Source organism: Chrysoperla carnea, chromosome 1, assembly GCF_905475395.1.
Source record: "Chrysoperla carnea chromosome 1, inChrCarn1.1, whole genome shotgun sequence".
Lineage (NCBI taxonomy): Eukaryota > Metazoa > Arthropoda > Insecta > Neuroptera > Chrysopidae > Chrysoperla > Chrysoperla carnea.
Window position 1 is genome coordinate 62,064,579 of NC_058337.1, and position 17,789 is coordinate 62,082,367.

Sequence of the window (17,789 nt, forward strand, 5' to 3'; positions counted from 1 at the left end):
AAATAACCACTTTTCTCTCTTGAAAGATAGATATACGGCTTGATAGCCTATACAGAGTACCTACTGGGTAATCAACTTAAGTAGTAGTTGATTAAAAACAGTGGAATGCGCTTGCTATTTGTTGACTCTATATTATGTTGAAAAAGAACAATATAGTAGGTCTGTTTTAATCTCAAAACTGTCTGTTTTAAGTTTTTTTTAAATAAGCAATTACAAAACTTAGAGCGCAAAATTGTGCACAGAGGGAGGGTTATATTCGTCAAAATCATTCTTTAAGTCAATTCGGATTCATTAATTGTAAGAGATGAAAGAACATTTAAAATAATTGAATAATTATAAACCTGAAATTATACGAAATTATCGAATATTGTGTAAATTTTTTGTCCTTCAAGTCTATAACAAACCACATAGAACGATTGTGCCTAAATCTTACAAAAGTTTCTACTGAAAATTTGATTCTGCTTTGATTTTTGTATAAAACTTTATTTGCTTCCAATTCAAGTTAATTTGCTCTAGAAACTTGTAATTTGTATATGTTTATATTTATATATATTATTCAAAATTTCATTTAGCACTAGTCATATGACTTTTTAGCCATAAAGAGTCGATATTTCAGAATGAAATCATCCTGTCTTTCTGCATCACATTCTAATGAGTTAACTAATGTTAACCACAGAAAGTATATAAATTTTGATCGTTTCATTTAGATTGAACATTTTATAACCAACTAATTTCGACAATCAGCATTGCCGCATTGGCAATCAGTCCTCAGCCTACACGCATTCTGATAGATTACTCTCCTTTCAATATGAGTGCGGTCTAGTAAATAGTAATTTTGTCGCGAAGCGACGTATTGACACAAAGTACATTAAACTCGATCACTTTAGTTATCACATCTTAACCTATTATATTTATTTAAATCTGAAATTAAAAGAATGTAATTGGTCTACTTTCCAAAGCCAAATGCATTTCCATTAAGCTCTAACAGTTTTTTTCTCAATATTTAGCAAGCAAATCTCGGGTGGTAAGTAAAACTCTCTAAATTTTAATGCTAGAACAGCTTTTAATAACGACGATTTAAACTTTTATTTTAAGAAATTCATACGTCTAAACATTCAGAATAAGTGCATCCCAATGTTTTAAGCTAATTGCACTGGATTTAAAGATGCTTAAAATTAACAAATGACTTAAGTAAATACGCCCCGATTGCGATATTTTTCTTTAGTGAGTAAAAAGTAAAGACAAACCTTCATGATATACACACGATGCTTTTACTATACCACTAACATTCCAATTATACAATTAAAAGGCTCTTTTTTTCTACTTTCAATAAAAGTAAACCTCGTCTTATTTATTACAAAAAAATTGTTATAATCAACTGACGACGACTTATGTTAGGTACTTATAACGTGTAACGATACCATTAACAAAGAACTTAAAATTAAATGTTTTTACTGGATGTCTAGGTTGAGTGTTAGTGAGTCAACGTTATACAGTTATTTTCTTGCTCCCTATGTTTCTTCTATTTCATTTTCAAAAGATGCAGGTGTTAAATTTTATAAGTTCAGTTAAACGGAGCACAAATCTATAATTGTTCGATCATTTTTGTAGAATTAGGTAACAAATAAATGAAAATTAGATGGACAACCGTGAACTGTCATATATAATAGCTGGCCAGACAAAGTAGTCTTGTCCAAGCAAGAAAAAGGGTAAGATGTCATATCTATGTACTTTTGAATTATTTTGTAGATTTATTTATTATTATTATTTTATCAGAAAGAAAGTAGCCTGAAGACTGATTGTCAATGTGGCTTTGTTTTCGAATAATTTAAAAATACAATCTTTTGTCGAAAAAAATAAAAATTTTAAATCTTCCGACTGTCTCTTTACAAGCTGCATAGCATATTGATCTACAAATCATGTCCAAAGTAAATTATTGGTTATAGGTGGGTAAGTTGTTATACTATATTCCCGTTTTAAACATAAATTTTGAGATGTTTAAGTTTCGAAAAAATAAAATGTTTTCGAGTACCTTGAATATAGAAACAAAATGTACCATTATACGTGTTAATATGTATGCACTAAATTTTAAAATTATATTTTTGTTTTTATGGGCTATCAAGTATAATTAAGCGAATAATAAGTCGGGAAAAGGAGTACCATTCATTTCAAGTCAATAAAAATAGCAACTGAAGCTGTTCTTGGACGCTGAAAGAGAATACACATCATTTACCATGGATCACACATTTTTATCAATAGCTTAGTAAAATATGACTTTAAAAAACGCATAAATAATAATATTGATAAGATGCCCACCCTTATTCCTCGATAAAAACAACTCATTACAATAATTAGTCAAGAAAAAACAACTGAAAACAATTAAAATTTTTGGCAAATTGACTCTTGACTTGAATTGTTTTTGATACGAATTAAATATTGTTAAATATATGAAATGCTTATTCTTGTTTGAATTATTTAATTTTTTTTTTATAGCCTATTGACAATAACTTATTGTCGATATGGCTTTTCTATCCTAGTATTATACTTACACTCAACTAATAATTTTTAATATTATCTTAAAAAAGCTTACCACATTCGTATAATTGTTAAATAAATTATTTCTGAGGCAACTTACCTGAAAAAAAAAAAGATAAAATTAGATTAATCGAAATTTTGATAATTGTGTAAGAAAACCTATAATTAATTAATAACTGGCCGTAAAATTGTGAGCCTAAGAAGTAAAACTGTAATTTTCCTTTAATTGAAAATGCATAGTAAAACTTTGCACCTAGGCGGAATTGGTTCAATTTTTTGCTAGAATTATATATAACATTTTCACTAATAAGTCTCAAAAATAGTATGGTTAATCACTTACATTGATTGGCATGAATGACATTAAAGAAATTCTGGAAATAAGAAGATGTATGCACTCAGTAAAAGTAAAAAAATATATTGCTATTCAACGATTATAATTCTGCCCTTTTTAACCCCCGAACCAAGAGGAGGGTTATTATAAGTTTGATCGCTATGTGTGTATGTATGTCTGTCTGTGGATTCGCAGCTTCTTAATAGTAAATCGATTTTGATTTTTTTGCTTTATTTGAAAGAAAATTTAACGAAAAGTATTCTTAGCTACGTTTCAAGTGTTTAGTATTCCGTACCCGAAAAAACTAAAAAAAAGGCGATTATCTTCCAAATCGGTTCAGCTTGGAGAAGGCTGTAAGGAGGAAGGCAATATAATGGAGAGTTTTCTTAGCTATGTTTCAAGTGCGAATTTAGGGTTCCGTATCCGAAACATTTGTCGAAGGTTGTTTAAATTTTGTAAATTTCACTTGTCTACTTAAACATAGTGTAAATAGTGTATACACTAGTATAACAAAAGAACATACTTCATTTCATCAGAATTCCAAACATAACGGATTGTAATATTCAAAATTGGGCATACATCCAATTTTGCATCCAATGAAATTAAAATACAGCCTAATTTATATTACGTTAGTGTACTTTCATCAGGGCTATATTTAGTTTTTTAGATGACTCCGCGTTTCAAACCAATACGATAATCTAGCCACTTGGCAGCGTGCTCAGCCAACACGCACCATTTGGAGCCACTTTTGAACTCTTAAAATCTTTACTTTTATCACTCATTGACATATAGCTCATAAATACCAAACCCAATTCAAGATGACCGAGAAAGATGAAATTTAGTTTCCAGCTGAATTTGTTTGATAATTCTGAAATTTATGTATAAGAAAATACAATATTCTAAAATTTTAAAAAACAATTGCTTGTTTTTTCTGCTACAACAATGCTTGCTATTTAAAAATATAACATCTTAAATTTAACCGGTCGAATTATTTATACAAAACAGATACAACTTGAAGAATATATTACTTGAAAAAAAATTAAAGTTTGGCTTGGTTAGTTTTTACATACGTTAGTCGATATTTTGCTAATCAGTTCGTCTTCTTTATGTTATACATTGTTATACACTGTTTTTATATTTATTAAGTTCAACATATCTTACTCTTCTAAAAATTTGTTTAGAAGAACAAGATATGTAAGATCTGGTAAAAATTAGCCAAGTCAAATCTTGAGCATTAATTTATTTTAAGTTATGTGCTTTGTGTAAATAATTCGACTGTTCAAATTTAAGAAGATATATTTTTAAATAACAAACATTGTTGTAACAGAAAAGAACAAGCTCCCGACTAAAAATAGGGGTGTTGTAAGTTTAAAGTGTTTGTGTATCTGTGTCTCTGTCTATGACATCGTATATTCGGTTTGGTCTGAAAGGTTATTTAACCGAGAGTGTTCCTAGCTATGTTTAAAGTGCGAGTTTAGAACTTCGTACCCGATAACAACTAAAAAAGAGAGGATATAATCTCCAAACGGCTGAGCCAATTTTCTTGAAACATAGCTACGAACACTCCCGATTAATTTACTTTTAAAAGAAAGAAAAACAAATTAAATCATCCGTTTACTAGTTACGATGCCACAAACGCATCGATCAGACTTGATTTCATGTCTAGCGTTTCTTCAAATTTTTAATTTAATATTATTTAAATTTATTGTAGAATGTTGTATGTTCTTATAAATACATTTCAAAATAATCTACAGAACTTGGATCTCAATTGAGCATCTATTTAGATCCCAATTCTTTTGTTGGCGAAGTCGATAACTATGCATACTCTTAATATTGAACTGCTCCGTTTTTCACATTTATATTTTTAATAGGATAGAAATAAATAATGGTAATATTTTGCTACAGTATTTTTTACAATTAGAGTTAATGTAAAGTGTGATAAGAATGCCATCTACGAAATAATTAGTTGAATTTTGCATATAAAATATCAAATAAATTATTTTTAGACAGCTAATCCAATTAACTTACATATGGTCAGTTGAATAAGGTCGGTGTTTTAGAAATAAAATTATAATTTATGTATTTGTCCTTGTAAGTTATAATATTTAAGTATACGTCAAAGGATATTTAAACAATAACTTTAATATAAACATTAATTATTTAAACAATTAATATAAATTGATAAATGACTCACACATAATAAAAACAATCAGTACCTACTTATAAACTTCACAACAACAATGAGGTCATTTTATTTGAGACATATTGTACTGTATCTAATATACTCTATAAGCTTAAGCCATAGTTAGTTAATAAAATAGCCTGTCAATAACTCATCAATATTCAATACATGTTTAACTGTAATGTAAACATAAAATCATACTATAACTAACTCTCTTCACAATGTGAAAACAATGTACCTATGTTTTCAAACATTATAATTATTTATAAATCAACAAGAAAACTCGTTGAAAAATCAACGTTCTTAAGTTCTCAAAATTAAGGATATGCGAGGTTGTCGATATCGTCGGCAAAATAATTGAGATCTAAACGGGTGCTGAATTGAGATATAACTTCTGTAGATTAAAGATACCCCTGACTTAAATACAGATCTAATCGATTCGTTTGTGGCATCGCTCGTAAACTGATGATTCAATTTAGTTCTTTTTCTTGGAGAGGTAATTTGATCTAGAGTGTTCTTAGCTATGTTTTAAGTAAATCGGCTCAGCCGTTTGAAGTCATAATCTCTTTTTGACATAACCTTCTTGAAAATTAGACTTAAAAATAAACCATTCAACGTATCCAAAGTAAATTAGGCCAATTTTTTCATTATACAAATAACAAAAACATCTACATAAATTTACATCTAGGCATATAACTATCCCGAGTATGACAGAGTACATGCGTTAAGCAATGCATCTAAGCAATGGGATTCTCTGGTGAAGAACCTAGTGGTCTTCATCATCTACTCCGTCTTGTACTAGGTACGGAATGCAAATTTTGGTAGTGGTATAAACCTTTCTATATACGAGCAATTTTAATTTTAAGCTGTTGATTTTGGTTTTGTGAAGTAATGTATATTTCACGAACGTTGGAGTCGAGCCAATAAACTATGTAAGGATTGAAGAAGAATATTCTACATAACTTTTTTGATCTTCTACAATAATTTGTGTGTTTTATAATTTTCACTTTGGTATTCTGAAACTTTTTTTTTTATTTTGTCTTCAACAATATTGGGCACTTTTATCTAAATTAATTGTTTAATTTATTCTCCACAATGTATTCTACAGTTTTGTCGTTGGCACCTTTTTTTTTAGACAATTCTCAACATTAATATTGATTTGAAATTTACATTTTACAAAATTGCACCTAATAACTTCTTGTATATTGTGAAAGTGCTCTGATCTCCCACATGGACTTTTCTTGTAGGATTTGCTTCGAATTCCATACAAACTTCAATTTATTTAAGACACCAAAAGGTGTCGAACATCATATACTGTACATTGGACATAGAACAAAATTACATATGATAATAAGTAAGAAAACAATTTAGATTTTTTGTATATGTTTGTTTTTTAATAAACACTAATTAATTATGAAAACAATTCACATTCATTTTACACAAAATTTGTCTATTATAGTCATTGTGTAAAATAATTTAAATATTATAGCTATTATAAGAAAACATAAAAACTACTATATTTTTAAAAATAAATTTTGTTACCAAATATTTTTTTAAATTTTTTAACATTTTATAATTGTAATTCAGCTTTAGCCTTATTTGAAATACGATGATTAAATCTTTGAGTTTAAAATGTAGACCTTTAATCCATAATCGAGTGGAGTGTGATAATCGAGTCTCTTACATATTATGTATATATTATCCCACAAGTAATGAAATTTTCAAAACAAATTTATTAACAACATAATATGAAAAAAAAAAATCGCAGCTGCGTTAGCTAAGCGAATTCTGTCTTAAGAGATTGAAAAAATGACACATTTATGAGAATAATTGAAAAATTAAAAAAATCGAATATTGCATTTTTAATTTTTCAAGAATTTTTAATTCGAAAACTAAGCTTCTAGAGAAAAAATCACACGAATTTATCTCCTTCATTCACCTTCGGGTATTTGAATAATCTGAATAATCAGTTATTCAGATTGATTAAGATCTGATAACAATACAATAATTCGTTATTAATAGTTACGAAAACCAGAAATTTGAATGGTGGAGGTGACGAGAAGAATATCACTTGATCGGAAGTGTGTTCATAAATAATCTATTGCTTTTAGTTTAGTTTGTTTAGTTTACAATACAATCATTCCGATATTTTTCTCTACTATTTCTCTTGCACAATAATTTCTCATTGCATTTTTGGATCAAATCTTTGGAGATGATGATGAAGTTTTATGAAATAACAAGTGAAAACAAACAATTGACTGAGATAATTGTTAAAATACCATGTATAGACAGTGTGGATGACGCAATCGTTAGTTTTTTTTTGACGTTACGTAAATAACAAAAGATAACACACACATAACTGATATTCCTATACATACTATAAAATTAGCACCTAATTAACGCCCTCGTGGGTAAACAGTGATGCTTACAAAAAAATATTTCAAACAAAAGTTCTTTAGTTTTTTACAAGGGACATTTTTTACTTTTAAACTTTTGTTCTATCTCTGACGGTTTACAAGATGGGTCTTACGGACCCCAGACCCAATTGACCTATATTGCTCATGTACGAACTCGGCTTTATTTTTAACCCCCTGTGTACGCTATAAAAATTTCAGCTTGATATCTCTTTTCGTTTTTGAGTTATCGTGTTGACAGACAAACGGACAGATGGACAGACAACCGGAAATGGACTAATTAGGTGATTCTATGAACACCTATACCAAAATTTTTTTCATAGCATCAATATTTTTAAGCTTACAACCTTGGACTAAACTTAATATACTATGTATATTTCATATATACATGGTATAAAAATAAGTAACAGTATTTTTGCGTTTAGCTCTTTTTGTCCCAATGTTTCATAATGTCCCTAAGTAAAACAAAATAGTTAAAAGAAAACAAGCATTATTGAAAGGTGGACAAAACAGTATAAAATAATAATTATAGATTACATTTAAAAATATTTAATTATAAACTACAATTTTTTATGCACATATTTATTGATAAATTATTCAGGAAATAATAATTTATTGTATAGAAATTTCTTATCAAACCGTATTCAAACTAAGAATTTAAATAATTTACAAAAAAATTTTTAAAAGTCTACAACAAAAGTAATATCTTTTAAACTAAACATTGAACATACTAAAAATAAAAATTAATAGTAATTATATTCCATTGTGTAATACTGTATTGTATGGTAAAATATTATTATGAATGGCTGGTTGACCCATCAAAGTTAACCTTTTCACACTTCCTAAGTTCTGATTTATTTTAAATAATATTTATGTAAATTATCTATCTGCTCTAAATATAATTTTAGAATATTTATGAGCACATGAAACGAATTGTATGTAATAAAAGAAATATAATGTATGTGGGCTATTCCACAGTTTAAAACAACCTTTTACTTAAGTTCCTTTCTAGTTTTAAACCAATTTACCGGTTAGTTTTTATCACTTAAAATGGTTGCAAGCCAGTGAGACAGGGGGCAGGATGGTGGACTGATAAAATCTAAAGTTGTAAAATAAGGAATATGTAAATTTTGAAAATGAAAAAAATATAATTCTAGGCATTCGCCAAGGCAAAAAATGATAAGAAAGTCAATTCGGATGGTAATAAATTTGACAAACAATGAATGGCTTTTGGTTAAATTTTTGAAGTCTTAATGAAAGAGCTATTGCTTTTTCCTGCCCTTCTGGGTGACGTCTTTAAAATAGTTCCCTTATTTAATGTAGCAAAATAAATGGCCCAATAGTATAATTTTATACGGTTTTATACACCAATAAGATAGGTGGTATATACCAACTTTACCCGAAACTACAAATAGAAAAGGATGGCTTAATGAATAATGTTATATTTTCATATGAAGCTCGATTAACAGACTTAATTTAAGTCAAGAATTTCTTGTATCTTCAGATTATCATTTGTCATATTTGAAATAGCGCTCATGATATCAAAGAAGTTTTTAGGGGTAAGTAGAGATAGCTAGGAATGAAAAAGAAATAGGCACAAAATCGTTAATGGGTAATGAATAATATAGCTGAATCTTGACTTGTTTATTGAACATGAATGCATTTGTTTCTTGTTGGTCCTTAAAGCGGAAAATGTAATCTACAATTCGCTAATTCCCAAAAGCTTAAATTACAGAGAATTCTTGTCAAAAATAATCGAGCATTGATTTTTTTATCAATGAATTTTTTTAAACCATTGAAAAAGTGCCTTAAATTATATAATTATATTAGTATGGTAAATACTTACTACTTTTATAGAATGACCCATACATTTTTTCATCTAATGAAATCAGATTAAAATATATATTTTTTAAACAGTATCGTTATTGAGTTCAATAATCATTGTCAATATTTTTATGAATAACTAAGTATCAATAACACGAATTTCTTAATACAGTTTTATTCAAAATATTATCCTTTATTTTAAAAAGAACTAGAAACGTTACTGCAGAGGAATTTTATTGATGGTGGAGGCGTAAGGAACTGAATTTTTTTTAATTGCTATCAAGGTTGTTTTAGTTTTAATTAATTTTTCATAAAGCGGATGATCTTCGTCAACTATCGCTTCTAATTGACTCGCATGTCTTAATACAGATAATTTTATTGAAAATACGGTGGTATATGATTGCCCACGAAATATCCGGCAAAAAATAAAATTCACAAGCATTCCAAGGTTTGGCATTTTTATTAAAAGTAGTCTTGATCATATTTTTTTAAGGCATACAAAGATATTTGTTATTATTTTACATTTCATAAAAAATAACTTTCATTTGGAAAACAGATGGGTGAAGGTCGACCCTAAATTCAGATCTTGTGCGAGATAAAGTTCGACAACCCTCAAATAACTTCTAAACAATTCGAGATCGAGATAAAGGGACTATTTTTATGAATTCAAGTAGACGATAATACGGACTACGGGCCTTTTTACGAGCTTCCTCACTGGGAAACTTCGGAACCAAATATATGTTCTTTAAATAGAAGGAGGGAAACTACAGTAATTACCATCATACGCTTAATGTAATAAAAAACTACTAAAACCGGATAATTTAAATTATTGTAAGCCCACGAAAAAAGGCAAAGCAAATTTTATTTAATTGTATTTGTCTTGAAAAACACAAAATGAGCCATCATTCGGCTTCTAGGTCCATTTATAAGAACGTAACTTTGCCTCATCCCAAGGGACTGCATGATATCGTAAAGATTCGTGTTATAGTTCTCTTGAACTCATAAAAATTTCAGCCATTCATCTTGGACCGTTTGGAAGTAAATTTGAAAATTGCGGAAGTTTTTCCTATCACTGAACACTAGATCATGGACAGTAGGAACAAGACACAATCGTTGCACATACAAGAAAAGTGATTTTTTCAAAGAATCGACTTTATACAAGTTTATAGTATGATGTAAATGGGACTTAATGCAAAACCATAATTCAACTAAATTTAAATGTATTTGGATATAATAATAACAATAATTGATAATAGCTTTAAGCAACATTTTATCATGTTTTATGTTTGACTTAATAAATGTTCATTTTCTGCTTATAGACAGTGAGTTGAAAATAGAGCGAAATTACTATTTTTTGGAGGATTGATAAAAGAAAGTTTGAAACAAGGTTTTAGTGTGAAATTTATGACCGAGTTTTTCGATTTTTATTTCTTTCAAGAATTTGCTTGCCATACATATTAAAAGGAAGCCATCAACCAAATACGTTCAAAAATATGGCAGGAAATTTATCACTGTCAAAATGGTCGAAAAATGGCCTTGTTTTTCATAGCTCCTCTCTACAATAACTTAAATAAAATAAATTGAAACACCCGATTTGCATAATATGGATACTTTATCGGCGCTTAAGATATCGATGTTCTATATAACCCTCTTTTATCAATCCAATAAAGTAAGTGGCAGACAAAAAGGATCATATACAGCAGGCATTGGCAAACGTTGCTTAGAGAAGTCCCTCATACTTCTGTATCTAAAATACGAGTAAGACAGTGACAACCAAACCAGTGACAACCAAAAATACGAGTAAGACAGAGACAACATTTTTGTTCTACCTATCTCATTACTATTAGAGAAACTGAGATAGGTAGAAGAGTCGTATACCCGTCTCGCTTCCACCTCTATGAGCAATGCGGACTTGGATAAAGAGACAAACAATAAAGTTTATGGCACACAATAAAGTTATAACAATGGTGACTTCGACTTAAAAAACCTCACCTATGCCTGATATACAGTTCCCATCATTATAAACTCACGGTCTGTTATGTGATCTATAATAAGAAGACATACATACATATTTATTTATACGTTTATAAATAAAATAATATATTTATATAAATAAATACCTACAATGTATATGTAAATAATTATTTCATCGATTTTATTTCTTGATATTTATGATATTTTAACAACATTAAATTACAGTTAAATCATTTTTAACATAAATATTTTAAATTGTATTTTTATATAAAGGAAGGTGTAGTACCTTACCTAGTATCAAAATTTACATTGATGTGTTTTTTAAAGCATAGCATTAATATAGCGCAATCTAAATTTTAAACGCAATCTAAACTATCGAATAAAATGCGTGAGAACCATGGTACATGATTATGGAACATGGTACAGTTTTTTAATGTTCCAAGGTTCACACGCTTACATGGTTCCATGGCTCATTTTCTCGTTAGTCTCATACTTAAAATCACTTCCATCGATTTTATGAAAACATATAATTGTTACAGTATACTTTAGGCCACAGTTAATCAGAAGAACGACAATTTTTTACTTTTCTCGCACAAAAATTTTAATTTTTAGTTAATTTTACAATAAAACCATATTAACAAATAGTTATCAGTCGACTTGCATACTTATTAAATATCTCCAGTTCCATACAAATGCTGAGAGACGCAGAATGATTCAAAGTTTTGACGGTAGGTTCTACGTCTTACTCTACAAAACATAAAAATACATCTAATCTAATACAAGTAAAGAAAAATGCCACTCTTAGATAGCCACACATACACACATGCCACACACACATATAACTGATATTCCCACATAATACATAATATACATTTTGCGAATAATTTGCGCCTTCACGGGTAAACTGTGATGTTTAAGAAAAAATGTTTCGAACAAAAGTTGATTCTTTTTTTATAAGAAATATTTTGTATATTTAAAGTTTTGTTCTATTTCTAACGGTTTAGTGGATGGGATCTACGGATCCAAGATCAAATTGACTTATGATACTAATTTACTAACTCGATCTCAATCGAAATCGATATCTTTTTTGGTTTATGAGTTATCATGTCCAAAAACAGATAGATGGACGGCCAACCGGAAATGGATTTCAAGAACACCTATACCAAAATTTTTTTGTAGCATCAATAGTTTTAAGCGTTACATACTTGGGATTAAAGTTAGTACACCTTGATATATTTCATATATACATGATATAAAAACAATAAGACCACAATTATTTTATATAATTTTAACCAGAACGTAAAATTTTGTTTCTACAATTTTGATTTCCATCCATATTCACAATTTAACAAATATGAAGTGATTTATTTTTAGATTCTGGGTTTCTGTATTCAAAGCTCTTCTTTTTCGTAACTACCAAACTTGAATCGTTAACAAACCGATGAATATGACAAGAAATTTGGTTACTCATACAAGACTAATAACTGATTTGTGTTCCAGAAACATGATTAAGAAACTATTTGCAAAAGTTGTAAGTATTTTATTTTAAAATTTTCTATGTTTTGAAAATTGTTTTTTGATATGTGGCTTGAGAGCACCATAATTTAAAAAAAAATTTGTAATTTAATAAAGGTTTTTAAAATTTTGAATAATTAAGTCGTATATTCAAAATATTATGTTATCTTCAAAATATTTTTTTATCTTGAAATTTTTAAATTTTCTTTTAACTTTCTAATTTTCATTTTCTAAAATAGAGAGTTAAAAACTTGTAGGTAGCTTTAACTTATAAGATACTTCGAAAAATTTAAAAGAAAACAGTTATGTGTAGTACAAAAGTAAAATTAAATTATTTATAAAAAATAAGGCAAGCACAGATATTCAGTACTGTCTTTACGGAGTAATTCAACAATTAACTCAGTTAACTGTTTATTTTCACTTGTAAATTACAATTTTTGTTTTTAATAGAACTTATTATACGAATCATATTTTAGATTTCTATTTATTTACGTTAGGTAGATACTTAAATTTATTATATTCTAAAAGATAAAAAACCATTAAAATTAATTAATCTCTCAACAAATTTTAAGTTTTTATCTGAATTATTGGGTATAAAACGATATAATAAAGAGTTTGATGATGACTCAACCAACGCAACGACCAGAAATGTTTATTTAATTTGTAGATATTTTTAATAAGTATTATATTTTAAATCAACTGTTAATCTACGAAAATAAAACAGTTTTATTGGATAGAAATCATCCAATAGTTCAATAGGTTCAGATTAAGTGATTCTATTTTATGTTTGTAGCCAGCACGATAAGCTTGAAAATTAGGGGTAAATTATGAAATTTCATACAGAAATATAGAGAAAGATAACGAGTGGGCAGAAAAAAAAACATTCTAGAGAAATAATATATACGATGGCTTAGAAGTTGATAGCCAAAATGATGTCAAGTTAACGTTTTTGAGTATAATTATTTTTTAAACAAGGAAATTTTATTTAAAAAATAATTTAATATTTTGAATCGTTTTTAAATTTTTTGATAAATTAAAGATGTTTCGACTAAGCACAATGAGAGTATCTGATTATTTTTTCTTGATTCCAGGACTGAGATTTTTTTTCAACTAGGCACTAATCAGCTTCACACCACTTTTGTTAAAATATTTTTTAGAATTGGAAGATTTTGCACAAAATTGATGATTGAACTGAACTGAAATTTTCAGACTGAAATATGAATATCAAGGTATTCTTAATATCGACTTTACTACATTTAGCAATATTGCCAGTGTACGAGTTTTTTATATTATGTTTGATCATGGTGGATAATACAAAATGTTCTTAAAATATAAAATAAACAAGCCGTGGGTGCAGTGGGTCTGATGCGACTCTCGAGGTCCACACGAAGAAGATCCCAGTATAATAAAAAGTTATTAAAAAAATAAAAAAAATAAATTATTCGACTCCTTTTTCGAAAACGATTCGACCGAATGTTATGAAATTCTTTTCGGATCATATCGCCAGTAAATTTCGCTTAAAACATCAGCGAAGTCGATGTGGTTTTCGTTCACACGATATTGTACAAGAAAAAAATGCCCCCGAACGTACGTACATACACATACACACACACAAACTTCTGCTCCAAATTAATGTTAATGCCTTGTCCTAACCATGAAACGTAAAAATACATATGCTGAAAATATCGATTTCGAAAATCGGACCCATTACAATAACTTCCTATTCTGGGAAGTATATATTTTATGACCTTAGAAAAATTCAAATGGTAAACGAGATACAATTCGTGGAAATCTGTCCTGATATATTCAATGAATTATGACTAATTGGCATTTAAAAAAATTGAAAACTGTACATATACTTTTATCTGTGTAAAACAATCAATATCCCAATATCAAGAGTTATTGCAGGGGGGTAAGTGAAGCAAGGGAGGTGATTGCTATAACGCTGTGGTCTTTACTTTTAATCCCACCGAAGCGGGCAGGTATTAAGCTAGTTAGTATATATTTTATAAAATTTGTATTTAGAAAATGTGAGTCTTATTAGGTAAGTAATAAACAATTTCAAAAGATAAATCTTCATTTCTTCATTGCATTAATTGTACATAACAGGCTTTAGGCTACCAAAAAAAACCTGATAAATTCTAAATTAAAATGTTTATCTAATTTTGAAGTACAAGTTTAATAACAATATTTATCAACAAAAAAAACTGTCATATTCACACCTTTTTTTCCAAAAGTGTCCATTTAAAATTCTTTTCAAATATGATGACCTTTTATAACCTAGAAATTTGTTTATACATAATATGCATAACATAACATAACAGTGAAACATAAATTCGATATTTATTTGCCTTGTCATTTCTGCCATAGTCAAGTAGTTTGTTAACGATATACCTTCCATACCATACTCGTATATAATTTATTAAAAATATTGTGCAGTAAATATTAAAGATTTATAAATTACGATATTTACGTTACGATAACGATGCGCTAGAATAACAACTACCTCTCTCTATACAACTAGTTAATAAATTTTTTGATTGATCGCCTCTAGGTGTATATGAAGATAGCTTTAAGCAATAAACACACATGCAACTCAACTAATCTTTGGCTAAAGATGTCAAGTCATAATAGTAATAATAATAATAATAGTGAAGCAGCGAGCGGTTTGTTGGAGGAAGGTGTGAATTCTACAACAAACAGACTTGAAATGATATCGACGATTCTTTAAAAAGTATCTTCTGTCCAACAATTTCAGTTCAGCAGTTTCAATAAATTAAGCTGCTGTTATAAGATAAAAAGCTCTATAAGCCCTTACAGTAAATAAGAAAAGCAAATGTCTCAATACATTAATGTATACTAACTAATTTTAGTCCCAAGTATCTAAAGCTTAGAAATATTGATGCTGCATGAAAAATTTTGGTATAGGTGTTCATAAAATCATCTAGTTAGTGCATTTCCGTATGCACTTCCGCCCATCCTTCTGTCACCACGATAACTCAAAAACGAAAAAAGATATAGAGCTGAAATTTTCATAGCGTGCTGAAGAAAAGTGAGTTTGAGTTCGTAAATGAGCAGCAATGGTTACCACAGACCCATTTTGTAAACCGTAAGAGTCAGCACAAAAGTATAAAATTATAAGTGATTTCCTATAAAAAATTAGACAACTTTTGTTTGAAAGATTTTTTCGTAAATATAGTTTTTCCGTGTGAACGCGAATTAGGTGAGAGAACAACAATTTGGTGTACATTTTCTAAAAAAACTATAAAAGATAGGGAGTTGAAAACATGTAGCTTTAAAAAAAGAGTGAATTGAATTGTAAGAAAATAAAATCATTTTATCCACAAAAAAAAGCGTGGGGTGCTTTTAGACTTTACTTTTACCAATATCTGTCAATAAAATATTTACAATAATTGAAATCTAGCATCCCACGTTTTTTCACGATAAAATGATTTTTTTCTTAATAACTAAATTTTTTTTTAACTTGCAGAAATTGTTTCTTGTTTTTAAAAGCATGTTTTTTAGTTTTTTTAAACTATCATTATTTTCAACTGTTTAGTTCAGCTACCCACAAAACCGTGATTTTTAAATTTTTAAAATATAATTTATTAATATTATGGAATGTTATTTGCGCTTCCACCGTCAAAGATTTTTTGGTTAATCGCTAATCCTTGAGACCCTGACCTGAATAAGTGTGCAAGGTTTCAATTCAATCCGATGTTTTGGGTCCAACTGGGTCCAACTTGGATCCATATGGGTTAAAATCACGTTCAATGATTCCGTTATATAGATTCATATCAAGCTTATAAAAGCGTGTTTAAAAAACCCATTTTCAGTATATTTTTAATTTGTTTGAGCCTTTGCTTAGCTTGAGCTTCACTCTTCAGTTTAATTGCGTCCTTAATTATTCAAAGCCTTAATTGTCTCCAAATGATTAGCATAACATTTGATGGGTTGTGGTGGTAAAAACTTTGAATATGTCTATAGTTTCAGTAACAATGTTTCAATATTTTTCAACATTAATCTAGCAAATATGTACTCATTTCGTTCACTAGTCACTTTAAAAAAGACCTTGGAGCCCCGAATAGAGTAATCAATGGTGTATCAAAATCGTATTGGTCTCTCTTAATCGCCTTTAATCGGTATCGTAAGCTCTTTTATCGGATTCTTATTACGTTCTAGCTAACAGAATTTACTGAAAAGTTCTTTTAGTATATGTCAGGCTTGGATAGCAGTTCCCATTCCTTTCCTTTTAGAATAGTTAGAATATTCCAGTTCCTTTCCTGTTACAATAGTCCTTTTGTAAAAGACTAAACCTCGTGTTTCATAAATAATAACTAGTATCAGGTATTGAAAATTGATTATTTACAAATATGGTTCAATTGTCTACCGACAATAATTTAAAATCAAGCACGAATACAATTCGATTTGGTTCAGAATTATGAGCAAGAACAAATGTTTAATAATAAAGTTTCCAGATGTGATATGCGGTTACAAGAAGGTAGATATAGTTAATATAATAGGCCTACTACTCTAATAACTTTGTATCCTTGCTATGTGTGTGTATGTGTGGACACACGATAGAAGATCTTTCGTTCGTGTAATATTTCTTTATACAAAAACCAGACCAGTAGAATAAGACGGGTGAAAGAAATGTATTCTTTTCCAATATATATTTCATTGATTGAGTGTAGGCGTTAATATGTATGTACTCTTTTACCATACGAATACAGAATCTGACTTGTTTTTTATCTTTGATTATTATATATTTTTGAATTAGGCACTGAATATTTAAGAAGTTGCTTCTTTTACTTGATTAATATAAAATTTGGATCCAGGGAATTATTATTATCTTTCAGTGATTAAGGACGTTCATGCGTCAACAATATTAGTAGAGAAATAAAAAACAATATGATAATGCGATAATTTAAATGATTTTCTATGAATTAAGACAGGAAAAATAACCTGTTATCGAATTAATTTAAATTTTTTTAAAGTTTAAAAAATGACTAAA

The 17,789-nt window shown here is 28.6% G+C and overlaps 1 protein-coding gene across 1 annotated transcript in view; it reads right to left on the bottom strand.

Moving 5' to 3' along the window:
- Positions 1-17,789, bottom strand: part of LOC123306146 (laminin subunit alpha-1) — a 188,129-nt gene that overhangs the window by 66,457 nt on the left and 103,883 nt on the right. The gene's annotated exons all lie outside the window — the stretch shown is intronic.